General features: G+C 37.0%; 1 protein-coding gene across 1 annotated transcript in view; it reads right to left on the reverse strand.

Annotated features, from left to right (window-relative positions):
• The window catches only part of LOC121383070 (protein FAM53A-like), a 107,682-nt gene extending 91,493 nt beyond the window's left edge, over positions 1–16,189 (reverse strand). The window contains exons 1-2 of the mRNA XM_041512840.1: positions 16,083–16,189; positions 4,775–4,842 (exon numbers count right to left, since the gene is read on the reverse strand). The gene's annotated coding sequence lies outside the window, so the exon portion shown is untranslated. The remainder of the gene's footprint in view (positions 1–4,774; positions 4,843–16,082) is intronic.
• Between the last annotated feature and the right edge of the window lie 2,400 nt (positions 16,190–18,589).

Consider the following 18,589-nt stretch of genomic DNA (forward strand, 5'->3'; position numbering starts at 1 on the left):
GGTAAAATAAATGTGCAATTTTATTTCATCTAGTACCAATGTGTCAAGTAGCCTTGTGCTTGAAACATGTATGGGGTACCTGTAAAAAAAAGTACTCAAATTTTGTGCGAAACTAGGGTAGTCATAGACGCTACCCGTTATCTCAGAAACGAGCAGCTTGACCCCCATTTTTTTCTGATTCACTTTAAGTGTAAGGGGTGGTAGTATTTATATCCGTGGCGTTTATGTCGGTTGATACGTTGCAGGTAGGAGTTTTAGCCGTATATGTTACTATTGTCGTCTATGGGATTTGATTTGGTAGTGTACACCCTATAGCACATATTCAGTGCATAATAAAAAATATTATGATTTTGTCATTTTATTTAATTAAACTATACTGGTTGATTAATTAGCCATCACTCGATCATGCAAGTTCACAATGACCTTGACCTTGACAATAATCTCTCTACATGGCTCTGAATGGAGTTTGAATCAAAGTTAGCACTGAAGAAAAGTTGGTTTCGGCCTATAACTCATACTGTAAAGATTTCAATAATTTCTTTTTACATGGTATTTGACTTGCCATATACAACTGCTCTTAAATATGGTATTATATATAGGCAACCTGAACTAAGATTTTAATAGCAATTTATTTTTATATTAAAAATAGCATGTGCCAATAGTGGGTTAATGTCTTTAGTTTCCATTAACATTGTTAATTTTTTATGTATGAAATTCTGAAAACTCAAATTTGTAAAGAAGTTGATTTTTATTGTCATTTTGACATATTTATAGGGTGCTAAGTTATATTTTAGACAAATTTGTAGTTTTATGCAAAATTTAAAGTAAATTTGAAGAAAAACTTTACCAAAAACATAATTAAATTTGTTGTCACTATTGTGCCTTCTGTTCTTATTTGTACATAACAATAAGGTTGTTAAACATATACTTAGATCTCCAGATCATTTTTGTTTCTTAATAATCACTTAGTTAGCTCTCATGAAAAGCATTTTGAGTTTATACTAGGGGCCATTCAAATATTACGTAACGCTTAGGGGGGTGGGGGGGTGTACGTCCAAGCGTTATATGGCGTTACAAGGGGTGGGGGGGTGTACTGAACAGCGTTACGTAACAACATTTTGTTTTCTCTTAAACGTGCTATGCCATGGCAACAATATATAATGTAGGTTTTTAAGAAGTAAATGTTAACCAAAAACAATTTTAAATCAGGCTGAAATGCTTTAATACACTAGATATTTTAATTTTTGTTTTCCCAAGGGTTCATGGGTATAAATATACATTGCCACGTTGCTTTGTCTGTGTTGGGCGTGGAGGGGGGGGGGGGGGGGGGTATCTCCGAGCGTTACGTAATATTTTGGGGGGTGTATGGTCTAGCGTTACAGAGCGTTACAAGGGGGTGGGTGGGTGTCTAATTTTGACAAAAATAGCGTTACGTAATATTTGAACGGCCCCCTAGATTCAGAACCAATTTTTTCAGATTTGATTATCTGCCTTGGATTAAGTTGATAATTTATTTTATTGTTAAAGCTGTATTACCTAATGTTACTAGCTAAATAAAATGCTGGATTACAGATTGTAGGAATACATCTAATGTACATATTGTATTCATCCGGATTAGAAAATAATGCAAGAAAATAGATGTTGGGGTAATTTTGTCATTTAAAAATAGTTTTTTTCGGTAATTAATCAAAAATAAATATGTTAAAGCTGCATGATTATTCCAGATATCACAACTATTAAAACCTCCAACTACAGTAGGCTATAAATAAAATATAGTCAGGAATACTGGTGGCTGCCATTGGTTTTGATGGTTCATTATGAAAATCAGCATGGCCGATGGATTTGAAATTCCCACACCTGGTAACTTGAAGACACCCACACCCAGCATACAGGATTTCCTCCCAACACTAATGTTCAGGACATTAAGTCATTACTTCATACAGGTACAGTCATGTTTGTGTTTCCTTCCTCAGACAGTGTATTTTTTTAATACTGATATTTCTTTGATGTGCCTGTTAAGGTCTTCATAATCTAGGGGTCAATCAAGTGCATGTGTTTTAATGGAATTCTTTAAAGGGGTAGAGGTACTCTGACTATCTTTGTTGTCTCTACATATATACCTGAGTACACACACCCAACTGAAAGTAAATATCTTCAGGAGTTTTATTTTAAAACATTTTGTTGTTTAATATGACATATTGCATTTGTACAAAACTATATGCAATATATATGCTTTTTGAGGGGTACATTATATTAGGTTGCACTGTAGAAACAACAGTTTCAGTGAGGTTGTCAGTTTATGTCAGAATACACCAGATCCTGGTTGTCATAAAGACACATAGCTGGATACGTTTTGAAAAATGTATGTTATCAGTATAGGTAGTACAATACCAAATAACTTCCGGCTGGGTCAAAGTTCGAGGTGCACCGAACTTTTGATAGAGAAGTGAACACCACAAGTCCTGTGATTGGTTATAAATGTGAGTGTGTTGGTTGTAAAAAATAATAGTTTCATCTGGGTAAAATAAATGTGCAATTTTATTTCATCTAGTACCAATGTGTCAAGTAGCCTTGTGCTTGAAACATGTATGGGGTACCTGTAAAAAAAAGTACTCAAATTTTGTGCGAAACTAGGGTAGTCATAGACGCTACCCGTTATCTCAGAAACGAGCAGCTTGACCCCCATTTTTTTCTGATTCACTTTAAGTGTAAGGGGTGGTAGTATTTATATCCGTGGCGTTTATGTCGGTTGATACGTTGCAGGTAGGAGTTTTAGCCGTATATGTTACTATTGTCGTCTATGGGATTTGATTTGGTAGTGTACACCCTCTAAAGGTACTAGCCCGAGTATGTAGCCATTTTAAAAACAATTTATTAAAAATATTTATTTTAATAAACACAAGTACATGTATATACATATATATACTGAACAAAAAAAGAAACTTCCGATTTGTACATATAGTATTTGTTGTTAACAAATTCATTGTGTAATGAAATGATATAGGTAGTATTAGCCGTGAGCTGTATTATCAGGATTCATTAATTTTATCAATTATTTTTTCACTGTTAATCGTCGACAACGTGAAAAAAACAACAACGTGAAATTCAATTTGCACGTGCATGCATGGTTTGACATGTCCCGTGTAGTATTCGGTCAATTTGTTTTACTTGTCTTACTGACATTGTTGTCTAGTGAACGAAAACGCTTCAAAATTTGTAAAACAATTAACGTTTTTACATTGTAGCATTCTTAGTATGCCAAGAATACCCAATAATTTACGCGAACGGGCGATTGGCATGCTTGATGCTGGCATATCGACAGAAGATGTTGCAAGGCATGTTGGGAGTTCTAGTCGAGCGATACAAAATCTTCACGTAAGATTTCAAACGACAGGAAGCACCAACGACTTGCCAGGTCATGGACGTCCGCGTGTTACAACGCGTGGTCAAGACCGCTATATCATGAACACGCATTTGTGCAATCGATTCCAAACTGCCACTGCTACTGCTGCTAACACACCTGGGCTTCATAATAACTGAATCAGTGGGCAAACTGTTCGTAATCGTCTGCAGGAGAACGGTTTACATGAACGACGTCCTTACGTCAGATGCGTTTTAACGTAACGTCATCGTCTAAATCGTCTTAATTGGGCACGTGTACACACTCGTTGGATACGGCGACGCCGGAATACCGTTCTTTTTTCGGATGAATCCAGATTTTCTTTACAACATGGTGATGGCAGGTGCGCGTCTACCGTAGGAGAAATGAACGCTATGCTGACTGTTGTGTTCTTGTGTTCGTTTCGGGGGTGGGGGTTGTGTCATGGTCTGGGCAGCCATTGTCCACGGTTATCGTTCACCACTAGTCGTCATTGATGGCAATTTAAATGCTCAACGTTACCACGATGACATTCTCACTCATCACGTCATTCCTCTGTTCCATAACAACGCCAACATCTCGATTTTTCAGCATGATAATGCCACCTCTCATACAGCTAGAGACACTGTAAATTTTCTTAGGATAAATAACATTGATTTCATTGATGACTGGCCCGCTAAAAGTCCTGATCTCAACCCCATCGAGCATGTCTGGGATAGTCTGGACAGACGATTGAGGCGTCGTCCCAACCCACCCGCTAACGTCAACGAACTTCGTCAAGCGCTCATTCAGGAATGGAACAATATTCCACAGGCAGAAATCAACACTTTAGTCAATTCTATGCACCTCCGATGCACTGCAGTGGTCAATTCAAGAGGTGGTCATACGTGGGTTATTATTTGTTTAACCCCTACCACACTTGGTCAAAATTTCTCCCAGTTTCTGTTAACCTATGGCCATGATTTTTACACCAAACGATGCATCATGGAACACTCTTTAAACGCATATATAACAATTATTCCCCAGGTTTGTTTTCATCAAGTTATGTTCAAGCAAAGTTAGCGGAAGTTTCTTATTTTGTTCAGTATATATATCATTACTTTTTTAATTCTATCTTGGCTTAATAAGATGATTTTGAAAGGAAACTGAAGATTCCCAATTTTTGGTAAAACAACACTAAAATTCCCAATTTCAAAGACATAGGTGTCAAGTCAAATGTTAGAAATAAAACCCTGGTATATGTATTTCAGGACAATGTTTATTGCCTCGAGAGCTCTGATCTTGTTTTCAAAGTTTGATTAGCAACGATTAATTATCAAGCACAATTTAACATTTCAGAACTGAGTAGTAATCTCTGAAACTTGCATAATGTAACACTTTAAGAACACAGCTTACCTTTTACATACGAAAACTTGTCATGCAGACGTTTTATGAGATCCAAGTGTTTTCAATCATTCGGCCATCTGTACAAGAAATGAATAATAATTAATCAGTGAGTCTAACGCGAATGTACATCATCTTCAACATGAATACACATCCATTAGTGAAAACCCCATACATTATTTATAACACATACCAAGAACACACATGCATGTATCACCGAATTAAAGACATACGACTGGCTTCTAGGTGATGACCCAGTCATGGTCAACAGCCATACCATCCAATGAAAAAAGCAAATTAAAAATTTAGTTAACCTGAAAGTGTTTACAAGTTTGTTTTGCATTAGATATAGTTACCAACTTTTCAACAGTATCAACTAGAAATGACCTGTCACCAAATTGTTACTAACTGCAAACCTCAACCACGAACCTCAACCACTAACACTCAGGGCTCACGCAAGTGGGCGAAGTGAGCCCAAATTTCGCCTTGACCAGCTTGACTTCGCTGTGCCAGTCGCTACAAGGCGAAATCGGTGTTGCTTTTTGTACATAATCACAGATTAATGGTGGAGAACTTGAGGAACACCTATTCATAGATAATAATTATGTTATTTTTTGTTATATAATATATACTGTTATGTATGTGAGAGTTCGAAGCGACACTGATGCCACAAAATCATATGACAGGCTTATACAACACCCGTGTCTGGCACTAAAAGTAGGGCCTACATGTGCTACTGACTGTTCAAGCGTGTAACTTTAATTCTGTTGTTAGGCGTGTCTGTTGGAAATTATACAGCGACAAGGTGCAGCAAATAAGCAATCTTCACTGTGTATCAATTAAGAAATTGTGACCGTGGAATGCATTTAATTTGCTCTGGGTAATAGAAGGTTGACGAAAGGCCACAGTGGTGCAGTCATCGGACTACAAGCTGGTAGGTACAGGGTTCACAGCCCTGGTATCGGCTCCCAACCAGAGCGAGTTCTTAATGGCTCAATGGGTAGGTGTAAGACCACTACACCCTCTTCTCTCTCACTAACCATTAACCAACTAACAACTAACCCACTGTCCTGGACAGACAGCCCAAATAGCTGAGGTGTGTGCCCAGGACAGCGTGCTTAAACCTTAATTGGATATAAGCAAGAAAATAAGTTGAAATGAAATGAAGCTTGACGTGGGTAGATTAATCCATTAGGACAATGAATTCCAAAGAATAAGAATGAATTCCAAAGAATAACAATGAAATTCGTGTTTTTCACTTACATTTCAGTATTTCCGAAGAAGGTGACATGTGGAAATATGATTTTTAGAAAACTCTAGAGCACTTCCATCTATTAGCAGTACTGGTGGTCAAAAAAAGAAAAGAAATTTGTTTACAGATTGTAAAAGTTGCAACTGTATTCAGCAGCGACTTGTCTTAAGCGGTAGCTTTTGACTACTGAAGAAACAAAACATACCTGATTTTTGCGGATGCATCACAATGTTCTGTAATAATATCATCCCAGTAACACAGCAACGTGTATATGTGGTTTATTTTTCAACACAAAATAAACCACCATTGTCAAAGTGTTGAAATAACTGTATTATATTTTGTATATAAATTAACCCACGTACTGAAATAATAGTCGGAGTGTTTTCTTGCTTAATTGGTCTTTTCTTTCTGTGGCCTGTACCTGTGGTTCTTGATTGGCAGGTGTATATTTAGACAGTCCCTAGACACTGTGTCTAGACACACTAAAAAGACGTGCCTCTTTTATGAAGATCACAGGGTATTGTGTAATAACCTCAAATTTTAATGGACTTTACCAGCTTTAATACTGTAAGTAATTCTGTAAAATCCTTGATTAAGTAGACTTTCCCATCTAAAATCACAAAACTGACCAATTACGTAGTCCCAGAGAAAAGAAAATTATCACTTGGGTATCGTGAGTGGTTGTTTTTGCTCGAACATATCCTACCAACAGGCCTAATAATATGCATTTTTTATTTGGATTTAAAAAAAATAAAAAATACTATAACTCCATTTCATTATATTGATGCAAATTGAAATATATTTAGTTAAATAGTTTATTATACTATCAAGTCATTTATGTTGTTTAACAAGTCAGGTTGATGAAAGCGAAGCGCCTTGTCGTAAATTAGAGCATTTGTTTACACTGTGCTTAATAGAGAAGTTGGACCTGAGCTGATGTCACTTCGCCCCAAGCTATACCACTGGATGTCACAAAAACAAAACAAAATGGCTGCCCCCAGTTAGCAGGAATAATCATGTTTTGTTTATTAATTCTAAAATTATATGCATTTTTCATTTGTTAAAGTGTCAGTATGTGTTGGTAGTCCGGGTATGCATCTTTCCAACACATAAGGCTCTTGTCGGAGTTTTAGTCTACCTTTAATATAACTCTTATTGTGTATTTTTTTTAGATTAAAATGTCAAGTCTCCCTCCTGTCCAAAGCTTCGCCCTCAAAAGTTTGAGAGAGAAGTGACTTCGCTCCATGATTCTGACCTTGCATAAGGCCTGAACACTAACACTAACCACAAACCTCAACCACTAACTGCAAACCTGAACCACTAACAGCAAACCTGAACCACTAACCACAAACCTCAACTGCAAACTTCAACCACTAACCACATACCTTAACCACTAACCACAAACCTCAACCACTAACTGCAAACCTCAATCACTAACCACAAACCTCAACCACATACTTCAACCAGTAACTGCATATCTCAACCACTAACCACAAATCTCAACCACTAACTGCAAACCTCAACCACTAACCACAAACCTCAACCACATACTTCAACCAGTAACTGCATATCTCAACCACTAACCACAAATCTCAACCACTAACTGCAAACCTCAACCACTAACCACAAACCTCAACCACATACTTCAACCAGTAACTGCATACCTCAACCACTCACCACTAACCTCAACCACTAACTGCAAACCTCAACCACTAACCACAAATATCAACCACTAACTGCAAACCTCAACCACTAACCACAAACCTCAAACACTAACTGCAAACCTCAACCACCAACCACAAACCTTAACCACACACTTCAACCAGTAACCACATACCTCAACCACTAACCTTGACAAGTCTCTTGAACTGAATTAAATATGAAATGTAACAATTTTTACACAATTTAAAGTTTGTATAATTTATGGATTACACAATAAAAAATTTATAGATCCCCATTTTAGTTTACACAACCTGTTACAACTACATAAATGTATACAATATCCAAAATGTGATGTGCATAATTAAGAGCCAGACAAATGGAGTTGTCGTTTTATTAATCTTTAGAGGCCTAAATATACTTCTTAAACAGAATACACTTAAAATTAATTCAGTTATTCTAAAGTTAAACTACTGCTTTATTATTAACGGAATGTAGTTTTCTAGCCTATATCTATGTAAAATGAATGAATAAAATAGAAATAAAAAATTGGTGAAATGAATAAATGTAAAGTTATTAATCTGTTCAGTGTGTAATCTAGCTTAATAATATGTTTATGTCGCCTAAATGCAAATGATTTCCCTGAGGACATACAATGTATCAGACTGGCAGCTTATAGTTAATATACTCTTCAAAAGAAGAAACGCAAAACCACATTGTCGTAACATTTGGAGAATTGATTTAATTATTGAATGGTGAGTCCGATAATTACCAAATGTTGCAGGATTGTTCACAATTCACTCTAGTCCATTGTGAGTAAGTGATAGGACACACCACCAAGGTCAAGGTCATCTGGAGTCAATACCGGGTGTGGCCTCCGCGTGTGTTGACAACTGCCTGGCACCGCCTGCCCATTGAAGCAACCAGAGTACGGATGACGTCCCGGGGGATGGTGGCCTACTCGGCCTGCAAGGCTGCTGCCAGCTCGGGCAGGGTCTGGGGCTGTGGTTGTCGCTGTCGGAGGCGTCGGTCCAACTCGTCCCATAGATGCTCAATTGGGTTCAAATCCGGTGATATTGATGGCCAAGGAAGGACATTAATGTTGTTGTTCTGTAGGAAAGCCGTTGTGAGACGTGCTGTGTGAGGCCTGGCGTTGTCATGTTGGAACACTGCGTTGGCGTTGGCCATAACTGGAACGATGTGTGGCCGGAGGATCTGGTCAATGTAGCCCTGTGCATTCAGGTTGCCCTGCACGTGGACCAGGTCAGTTCTGCCAGTGTGTGAGATGGCTGCCCACACCATGACACTACCCCCGCCGAATCTGTCCACTTCCTGCACGCAGTTTGCCGCATAACGTTCACCACAACGCCTATACACGCGACATCTTCCATCATGACGTCGGAGCAGAAATCGGGACTCGTCACTGAACCACACCCGTCTCCATCGCAGTTGAGGCCATTGTCGATGAATCTGGCACCACTGCAGTCGGAGTCGACGGTGTTGTGGTGTTAAGATGACACCTCGAACTGGACGTCTGGCACGAATTCCTACCTCACGTAGGCGGTTCCGTACGGTCTGGTCGGATATCCTGCGCAAACCTGGTATTGCTGCGGCTGTGGAGGTGGCAGTAGTCAATCGTTCCCGAAGGTGGCGTACCCGGATGTAGCGGTCCTGCCCGGGGGTAGTGACCCGTGGTCGACCGGATCTAGGGAGGTCACGTGTTGATCCATGTTGCTGGTAACGGTCCCACAGTCTGGAGATGGTGCTTGGGGACACATGGAATGCCCTGGCAACGGCCGTTCTGGATTCGCCTGCGTCTAGTCGGCCGATGGCATTGTTTCTCTGCGGTTCACTGAGACGTGGCATGTCCTGGATTGTCAACTGTCGGCCAGATACAGAGGCCAGGCAAGCGAACACCCTGCACTTTTATACTGTCGGTGTTCATGTTGCACATGCAGACAACGCACGTGCAGTGGTGACATGGTTTGCACGTGGCTGCGTTTTTACGAATATTCACATTTTGGAACTTTATTGTACAGTAGCTGCGTTTTATCGAATGTAACCGTGGGAATGTGTTTGGGACATGCAATGACCTTATATTCACAAAGCATGAACCGGTAGGAAACATAAAATCGGAGTTATAACCCATTTGTACCCTTTTGCGTTTCTTTTTTTGAAGAGTATATCTTCTACAAATCCCACTACTTAAGTCAAACTTTCATTGGCCTATACATCGGAGTGTTTTTAGGAAACATTTTGTTTCATTAATTTCCAACAGTTGCTAATCCTTTGAAAATTCCACCTGCATTTCATTTTGGGAATATATTTCTTACATAGCATATATAGCCTCTATTAGAAACATACTTATCTGCCCTTGATTTGCATAGTGCTAAGCAGCCCCAATTAGCCACTAAATTATTTCCGGCGTGTTTACGCTCCAGTCACTTGCAACAAAGGCCCTTTGTTACTACTGAACTGTGGAGTAGTTGTCGACTCGTTCTTTTATTTTTTGACATTAATAAAGTTTTCTATTACTATTATTGTTTGTCAGATTGTGTGCAATCTCCTTTTACAGAAAAGAAAATGTACAATATGTTTTGTGCTCAACAGAAATACTTACAAACACGTCTTGGGGGGAGGGGATCAAGAAAAATGGCTCATTGATGATTGACTCGTTAAAACGGCACCTTAATAAAGTTTTGATATATGCATGTGTTTGTGTATATATCACTGTGTACGAATGGAAGTGTACATTAATTTGACAAAATGACTAGCTGCGATTTTCTGTACCACTAGCTGCATTATTAACTACGACCTATGCAGTAGTTAATAATGAAAGTAACGATACAGAAATTCACTTCCTTGCGAGTCCCATGTCATTGTCAAACGGACATAGTGTAACGGACACAATTTCATGTGTAATTTAATAGTTACGATCGACTATCTACCTGCAATTATTAATATTATGCACAACCATTAAGCATTCCATAGTGTGTGTGTGTGTGTGTGTGTATATATATATATACTCACGGAAAAAAGTTCCTGTGCATCATTAAAATTTCAGTCGGACTTAAAATTTAAAAATATTGTGATTTACATAGATGTACTATTTATCTGTTTAAAGTACGGTGATCCTCTCCTGCCTTCTGGATCGGAAGTACTGTCTACACAATGCTTGGTGTGCCCTCTGTGATGATGTAACAGAACAACGTACTGATGTACGGTCATGGTCGTACTTTGTTATCACCTAATCGGTTGCGTTCAGTTCTTCCACTGATTGGCCTTAACTTAGAGGTGCATTAGGATGTTAAACGTATCATTTCCAAATGATTCCATATGTGCACCCACTTAATACTGACGATTTGCTGACATGGCATCATGTGCCGACTCCCTAAACATGGAAGATTCCTAGTACCCCTAAACTGTCGAGAACATCTCCGCAGATATTGCATAGTGTTCTGATGAACACCAATGAATACCAAAATTACTAGCAACAGCGTTTGTGCCGTTCTAACCTCAATCATACCCATCGTTCAAAGGAGTCCATTTTCTGGGAGGTGTGGCATCACACTGACGACGATCAGATACCAACAAAAATATGTTTCTGAGTGATGAGAATCCATACAATAGTTTTAAAGTCCAATGATAAGAAAAATGACGTCAAACAGGAGCATGTGACCAAGAATGCTAGTAATGCAACGTGTGATCACAAAGTATGAATAGTTCGTGCAATTGACAGGACACCACTGGAATATCAACGGGAGTGATTACACGTTCAGTTACTGAAATTTTTATAACCAGATTTCAAGTAAATTATATTCTATATGCAATCATTTGGTGCATAGGAACTTATGTTATATATATTTATATATATATATATATATATTCAATGGCGTAGGAAGCAGGGAACAAGGGGGGGGCAGATTTTTGCTTTATAATTGTGTAAAAGTGTGTAAATATAAAAGTGGCCCCCTCCCCCACTTTTTGGCACCTTCCTGCACCACTAATATATATATATGTGTGTGTGTGTGTGTGCGTACATACCCACCCACCCCCTGCCTTGCCACCTTCATACGCCACTGGTATATGTACATAGATAAAACTTTTCTTTTCAAATGTACGTGTTAGTTTGGGTTATGTTTTTGGTTGTGCGTGTGTACTGGTTTGTGGGCTTGTTTTGTAGGCTATTGTGTATTTGGTGGCAGATTTGTTGTTGTTACTGGGGTTTTCTTTGGGAGGGAGGTAAAATTGTTGAGGGGGGAGGGGTATTTTTTAAATATTATGTTTTTGTTTTGCCTGCCACTTACACTTATAGTCATGTATAGAACAATGTCTTCATTTTAACAATTAACCTTAAATCATCGGCATGCAACACTAACATAAACATGTTTACTTTATAATGCAATGTATATAGGCCTAATTAATTTACAGAAAACGAAATATTTAGTCAAACAGGCGCATGTGCAGGAAATTGTGTAACTGGCTAGTGGTGTTTTTAGTGGAGGGGTCGGGTCATACACTGAAAAAACAAAACAAACATAATATAGCACGTGGGGATGGGGACTGTTCTGATCAGAATATTACATATAGTCTGTCCAATCCTACAGAAATGTTGTTTTTGTAAATAATTTAAGTTTGGTTTGACGTAAAAATAAAAAAAAATTGGAAATAACAATATACTATTTTTGTGTGTAATTTAGAAAACAAGCGGCTCAGAAATAAATAACTTGTAGTAAATTCCATAGTATCAAAAATGTGTTCCCCGTGACTCGCACTATAAACATGTTTTTATTATCTATTACAACTGTGTTACTGTCACACACAATTCATTAAAACTGCAGGTGTGTTTGTATGTTTAAATGAAATTATGATAATTAATGTGAGGCGAGATTGCAGCTTTGAAACAAAAAATCTAAAATGTCCATGCAAGAAAACCAAAACAATCAGGGTGTTTGACAGCTTGCTAGATTCATCTCCTATATTTAACACATGGTTAGTTGTAACAAAACGCAATTTCATCAACTTAATTTTTACCTGTATCATTCTTTATTTTTAAAGCATAGGTGTGGACATTTATGATGCCAGGGACTGGCATGCATAAATCTCAGCTGAAGATTCACAAACAATTGTAGCCATCGGCCATTCCTGAAGTAACCGGAACGCGCTGGAAGTGGTTAGTGGTTAGGGGACGTAACTCTGCCTATTTTATCCTGCTACCAGTTTCTTTAAGACCAGGCAGGTATCACGATTTCATGAAAACTATTGTTTTTAGTAGCATGTGTCGGTATCATGTCAGCAGAATCATGGAACCAAAAGTCAGTTATACCCATTATACTGCAACATAATGTACTATTATCATGAATACTTAATGGGATAATCAGGTCAAATATGAGCATTACATGTTGGAAAGATGCATACCATGACCACCAAAACAAGCTGACAGTAACAACTGAAAAACATGATTTCAGAAGTAGTACTTAAAAAACATGACTATCCCTTCTAACTGGGACCTCTGGTACTCCAGCTTGGAAGAGAAGTGACATCATCTAATATAAACTACTCCTGTGTGCACAAAGTAAATACACGATAACTATGTCGTATTTGATCATTTGCAGACATTCACACAAAATAACTTTTACCGGTGACGAATGGAGCTGATAAAACAGATATTTGCAACTGTAAAACCAACTTGAATGTCTGAAAATGGTCAAATACAACAGTTATCTCCATTCTGATTCAATAAATGCATTTTCTTTTAAAAAATTGTTTCAATAATAATTTTTCGGAATGAAGGCAGCATTAACAAAAACCTGGTCACTGTTAATGTGTTTCAAGACATCCTCCTTATAAAATATATCACTATCACGCCCGTGAACCCCCGGTAACTCAATCAGACGGGCGCGAATTGAACAAATCACGCTTGTTTTTGTTTTTTTAACTGTTTTAATTGTTTATTGAATCCAATCCACAACGCCACAAACCATTCCATTCTGTTCACAATGAACGTCTAGAATACTTTTTATAAATTGAAACACGATTGGTTGGTTATCTTTATACTGAGCCAATCAGCTAGGAGTTCAATTATTATTAAGATCTCGTCGGCTTTGTTTTGTTTAATTTCGTACAATGCAGGTAATGTTCGCGAAATTTATTTTACAATGTCGTCATTTTGATCATGTTAAAAAAATAATAATAGGTGTGTTGTCCAATAATTCTATATGTACAGGGTATGCACTTGGGATTTGTTTTGACTGGCCAATCGGGCCACTCACAGCAACACTCTGACTCGCCCATACAACTTTTGAATGGCCCGTGACCAAATTTTGTTAAAAAAACCCATCTTACTTAAATTGCACTTTAAAAACTTATCATTAAAAACAATAATAGCAACACAAAAGAAGAAAACAGAACTTGTTTTAGTTTTATTACAAACTGTTGTAATTAAATTGTGATTATTATGTTGTCACGGGACCCACACAATCAAACATCTGGAATGTTTTACCAAGGCTTGGTCTTGGAATAAATAAGATGCTTTTATGGCCATATGACAAGAAGTTAAAAAAATACTAACCCGCCAACAATCTATACAAAACATACTCACATCCACTAGGGAAATAAAGACACAACACAAGTTAAAGGCTATTTAATTATGAAACGGATAATAACGATAACAACAATATTTCTAAACCATACAAAGTAAAACACTATAATAACATAGTAGAATATTGTGTCAATATCATACAATACTGTGAGCTAGTGTCATTCGTTAATATGAGCCAATATCAAACAGGGAACTTATTACAAAACCTGAGTGTTTAGAAATCTTCACAGACTCAGAGGGCAACAAGTGTTCAGTGGATGTACGCACGTGCAAAAATATTGAACAAACAACAACTTGTTTGTTGTCGGGTCACTCACAACAACATCACGAGTTACCTGTCAACAGTTCAGTTAAAAGTGCCCACAACATTCGCACGAAACATACTGTAGCGGAATGTGATGAGTTGTTCCATTTGTAACTAAATGGAAAGTAAAGATGAACATGGGCGAGGTGTTCCGATTGAACCTACATAATCAAAACCGGCCGAGGCATTCCGAATGGTTTTAGAACGTTCAATAGACTGGGAAAGTGGACGCTGTTATGTGCTATATGGGTTTGGTTGTGCAGATACTAACAGGAAACCAGTTGAAAACAATAAATAAAAAAGTAACTTTCCGATCTCTTACAAACATTAGTTATTTGCATTTTTATCCATAATACAATATGCGGAAATTTTCGGTCGCCAGGCGGGCGACACGTTATATCTTTTTGACTTGCCCGACGCTATTTTAACTCGCCATGGGCGATCGGGCGACCGTAAAATGCACACCCTGTATTAATTCGCATTTGGCGATTTGGCGAACGACAGCTTAAACCCTGTAAGAGAATAAGGGATGAAGGAAGGTTTCGAATAGGGTGTGAAAAATTAGGACCTCTGTGATGTATTTTAGAACATTATGGAATTAAAATACAACAGAGTCATGAACTACATAGATAAGTTAATCATACATACATTTCTCTTCAAAACAATTACCTGCAATTTTCTGTTGTTTTGGGAAAAGAGCTCGACCCATACCCTTCTACATCAAAGCTCTAAAGACTAACCCTAACCATTGAAAGGTGGTATGGGTCGAACTCATGACTGTTTTTGCAGGTGAATTGTTATTCCACCTGATAGATGTTAAAAAAAATAATTAAAATTCGCTATTTACTATGAAATGCATGTTGTTTTTGGTCTTCGTGGTAATTTTAATTACAAATTGGGGAAACGGCTGTGGTTGACAATCCTGAATGTTAGAATGTTTGGAAGTTTTGCCAACAAGTATAACTGGCTTACCTTCAACCACAAACAACAATGCTGAATGAAAATATTTGCAAGCAATATGATTGGTTCCTGGTGCTTTTTTTATTCCGTTAAAAATTAAGTGCATAAATAATGTAGCAAATGTGAAGTTTTATGCCATCTGGCTGAACTATACCCCTGGTACAAGAGGGTAGTTTGTCTTTTGACTTCTGAGTAAAAAGTTATGAACAGGGGGAAAAGTGATGCGTTTCTACTGTTCTTCAGTCTACTTTTTCCTTTTTCGTATTGCAAAATTCGTTATAATATAAAATATTCGCCATTAAATATGTCTATCGGTTATACACATTAAAAAGTACTCACACGGAAGCAGTAAGAGGGTTGCACTAGATTTCATTCTTTCATGTCGTGCGATTATGTACTGCTATGCATACACCAAATGAGTGTTCTATTTTTAGATCACTGGTTAATGAATGGAAATGAGTACACACAAAAGATCGGTGTCTAAATGTATAAGAAAAGAAATAACATGCTTATAAATGAAGAGTATGACTAGAATGATACTCACTTTGTCTAATTTGTGTGTATTTGAATGCAAATAGTTGTCAGCGGTGTCGATATTTTCCGGCTTAAAAGACCTCCGCTCGGTCCTGCACCCGACGATCACTAAAAAATTATTGGTGACGTCATCTGTCAATCACTTTAAGAGGGCGAGTAGATTTGTGCTTCTTGTAATGCAATTAAAGGTAGAAAGCTGGTGTGGCTTAGTTTAAAGTTATTTTTTCAGTAGCACTTAATAAAGAAATATGATCATTATGAAAAAGTAAAATGCCTTGTAAACAAAGAAAACAAATAGATGAGGTAAATTATCATATTACCATCCTTGACCTCTTTTTCTAGAGGCGGGATTTTTGCCAAAATGGTGTCTTAATATTAAACTATAAACCCATAAAAATTACTTGCAAGTAGTTATATTTTTATTTGTATCGTTCAGGAATTCGAAATCTAAAACTAATAAGTACTAGTAAACTGAACAAATTTTTAAAACGCTATTTTTAGAATTAAGTATATATTTAATTTACAAATTATGATCAATAAATAACGTGGATCATTTAACTATTTAATTAACATGCTGGTCAACAGGTCCATATTATAAATTTATAAAATAACTAAACCATTAATACAACATTTAGTATCGTATTTCCTTGTTAAAAAAAATACTTTAAAAAAAAAATATATATATATATCAACTTACATATTATTTAATTGCCGGATTTGTGAAGGTGTGGGAGGAGGTAAGCTGGCGGGGAAAAGGTTCGTGCACTATTCCCACCACTTGATGCGTTAAATATCGTTTTAGACTTGCAGATAAGGCGAGACATTTAAAATAATAAGAAGAAATTCTTACACAAAACAAATAATGTCTGGACATGGAATAAAATTAAAATACCAGGAAATCGCATTGTCACATAATATAACATATGAAATAGTTTATACTCCCTATGTAAGATACCATCTTACTTATTTTACATAAGACAGCATTCATCTAGTGAAAACTGTGTCTGAAAACTGCTAACTTGTTAAAAAATAATAATTTTAACAGCTAATAAATTTATGGTATCGGTGGCAATAAAAAAGGTCACCATTTTTAATTTTATTTTTATTCTAAATCGAAAAAATTCATGTTGGCGGGCACACACCCCCAAAAAAAAAATATATATATTTCTGACCTTAAAAGTCACCATTTAACACGTATAAACATGCAGTGTCATTATGATCACAGGCGTATGGATAGAGAGGGGTTTTCGGGGGTCAAACCCTTCCCTGCTCAAGCAAATTTTGTTCTCTTATTTTTTTAAATATATTTTCCGGGGGAGCATGTCTCGACCTCCTTATACACTTCGCTCACCACAGTCTAGCCCCCTCCCCATTGCTAAATTCCTGTCCACGCGCCGGGATTAGCTTTGTAAGAGTAACACAAGTTTCCAAAAGAGATTAAATCTGGTTTCAAAACTGAAATCCATTTTCTCTAGCTATACAGACATAAGTATACTGGAACTAAATGACCGATCTTGTATTTGGAATAAATACATCAATCACAGGTTACTAATCTAAAAACATTTTTGGCCCATTTAAAACAATAGTCAATAGCACTATATATTACACATACACACGGACGGACGAACGAACAGGCAAGACAGACAAATATTATTTTATTATTTCTAGCCATTCCCAATGTGCTAATTTTATAATAACTACATACTATCGACCGACACACATGTGGTTCGAATCCCCTCAGCTGGCCAGCCGATTTGTCAGAGATGAGGTGTTTAGATAGATCCCTACGAGTCCTAGCCAAACGTTTAGATGCATGTGTGCTGTGCATAACAAAATAATTAAAACCAGTAAAACCCACATGGTTACATTGACTCGTACATTATTCTCAGGGTCGTACTTTAAAACTCTTTTTTTTTTAAATATGACACTGTAATACAAGGTCTTCATTAATATACTCCCATATTTCTCCGTCTTCTGTTAAAACCAGTCTACTTCTCGTCATTAGATAACGATCGCCAGTAGGAGTTCTTTAAAAGTAAGTTCTTTAAAAGTAACAATTATTGAATTAAAGACTGCCATGACTAACACGATGTAGACATCAAATGTGAGAAAAGAGAATTAACACCATAATGTTAGTAATTGTAGTATTTAAATTTCAAATTGTGATTTATATTATTTATTCATAATTAGCTTACTTTATAGAAATAATAGATCTTAGTCGAATTTGGAAGTAATATTAATGTAGTGTCCAAATCATGTATCAGGCATCATATAACCAGGAACGTATTTATTTTATGTATTTATTTTAAGGAAAACGGTTTTGAAAATATTTACTAATCACTTGAGATATACAGGTCTTTATCGTAAAGAATTGAAAACTAGAGCAAAACAAGTCACTACTATCTGATTGACAGTTCAGAACACGTGCTTTTTAACCGGATGTAAACAAAAACACTCTTGCATCTGAAAGGTACGAAATGTCTATGGCAAACTCCACACAGTGTGATTATTATGACA

Source organism: Gigantopelta aegis, chromosome 10 (assembly GCF_016097555.1).
Source record: "Gigantopelta aegis isolate Gae_Host chromosome 10, Gae_host_genome, whole genome shotgun sequence".
NCBI classification, from domain to species: domain Eukaryota; kingdom Metazoa; phylum Mollusca; class Gastropoda; order Neomphalida; family Peltospiridae; genus Gigantopelta; species Gigantopelta aegis.